Below are 2,089 nucleotides of genomic sequence, written 5' to 3'. Positions count from 1 at the left end.
CAATCCCTCCCTACCAGGGATCATCCTCGTGAACCTTCTCTGAACGGCCTCCAATGAAATGATATCTTCCCTTAAATAAGGGGACCAAATGCTCACAGTGCTCCAGATGTGGTCTCCCCAGCACCTTGTACAGTCGCAGTGAGACTTCCCTACTCTTATACTCCAACCCCCTTGAAATAAGGGCCAACATTCCATTAGACTTCCCGATTCCCTGCTGCATGTCCAAAGATCCTGGCATGGTGGGTTTAAGTGATTGCTTTAAGTGATGTTTTCCTCCTTGTTTTCCAGGGGGCATGTTCCAATTGATGACCTTTCAAATTATTATTTTGGGTACTTTTGGAGAAGCCCAGTATTCACATACCTGGTTGTTACAATTTTCTGCTGCTATTTTTGGCCATGCATGTTTGATTCGATTCCTCTGGCCTGTTCGAATGTTTTATTCTGAGGGCCTTTGTTCTTTAGTTTACAGCTCTGAGCCCACACCTCACGTGCCTTCCAAACCTTGCACTGATTCTACCCACTTTCCCTTCATTCGTTGGGGATGTGATAATCATTTCAGGGAACCGCAGCCCAGAAACTGAGAGCGAGCACCTTGTTACAGGGGGCAGGGGGTAGCTGTTTAATGTTCAAGGTGCTGCCCCTTGATTAATCTGCCTCTTTGAAATTTGCAATTCTTATCAAGCTCATGCAAGGTACCAGCCTCTGGGTGCTCCCTTTTCCTCCCACAGTCCAAAGATGTGCAGGTTACGATTGGCTGTGTTCAAACTTTAAAAGAAAGCGGCAATTTCCAGATCAGATGGACACAGGTAACAAATACCAGCTGGAAATTCACATGCTGTAAGTTTCACTTGCCTGGGGGCCATGGGGGATGGCTTTGGAGGCATAGGCCGATCCCAGCTGCTTATTCCTGCTGCTGGGATATTCCGGTGGGTTGCCCGTGGCAGGGATGGCAATGGCGATGGTTCCTGATTCCACAGGGGTGCATTCCTTTTACACTACTCCTTCCATTAAGTGCAGTGCCGGGCTAATAGGAAAGAGGAAAAGAGCAGCAATGAGACACAACAGAACTAACTGAATCACCTCACCTCTGCGCAAGTTGACTGCTCCATCTCCTGCCATCACAACAGTGGCCGCGCTTTCAAACTCCTTTGGGGTACTCCGAGGACAGAACCGGTGCTACGCGAATGCATGCCCCTCTGTTGAATTTGCTGGGCGCTGGGTTTTCCCCGCTGGCCTTTGCGAGAGATAAACTGATGTCTTTCAGCAAGTGTGCAGCAATTTGCGCTTAGACGAGGAAATTGCTGAAGAAAAGGAAGAGACAGTTGAAGTTTCTCCTCTCGCACTGATCAGGACAGCATTGCAAGAATGCCAAAATCTCAAAGGGAAGGTCAATTTACATCGCATGAGAAAAGAGTGCCGGTTGGTTAGCAAATGAACAAGGTGTTTCCATGGGAACGGTTACCCCCCGGCTTTTGTCAATAAAGGCAAGTCAACTCTGATTGGTCAAGGTGTTGCCATGTAGAATGCACCATTGTACCTCATTCTTTTCTCGTTGAAGTGGTTCATAAGAAAAGTTGAAGGAGAGCGAGCACCTTCAGAAGCAGGACAGCAGAGAGATCGGGCCTCGCTAAAATAAACTCAAACTTAAATAGGACAAAGGCAGCGCTGAGCCTGACTCAGCTGAAAGTGGAACTTGCCTTTGACCGAGGATCCTATCCTGCTACCTTTTCCCCTGACTCCCCTTCCACTGACAGCTTCCCACAGTTACACATCCTCCTCCTGCTAAAGCAGGAAGACAGATCAGACCCAGAGACATTCCTGATGGAATTTCAAGACAGCAGACAGGACGCTGATTCCAAACGCATTTAACCTCTTCAACAATCTGATATCAGATCAAAGGAGGTTTGGAGAATTCATAGAAGTGCAGCTCACTCACACACTCTCTCACACACTCTCTCACACACACACTCACACACACACACACACAAACAGGCCCTTCGGCCCTCCAAGCCTGCGCCGATCCAGATCCTCTATCTAAACCTGTTGCCTATTTTCCAAGGATCTGTATCCCTCTGCTCCCTGCCCATTC

Source organism: Rhincodon typus, chromosome 41 (assembly GCF_021869965.1).
Source record: "Rhincodon typus isolate 14 chromosome 41, sRhiTyp1.1, whole genome shotgun sequence".
Classification (NCBI taxonomy): domain Eukaryota; kingdom Metazoa; phylum Chordata; class Chondrichthyes; order Orectolobiformes; family Rhincodontidae; genus Rhincodon; species Rhincodon typus.
Note: the sequence above shows the minus strand (reverse complement) of the source record.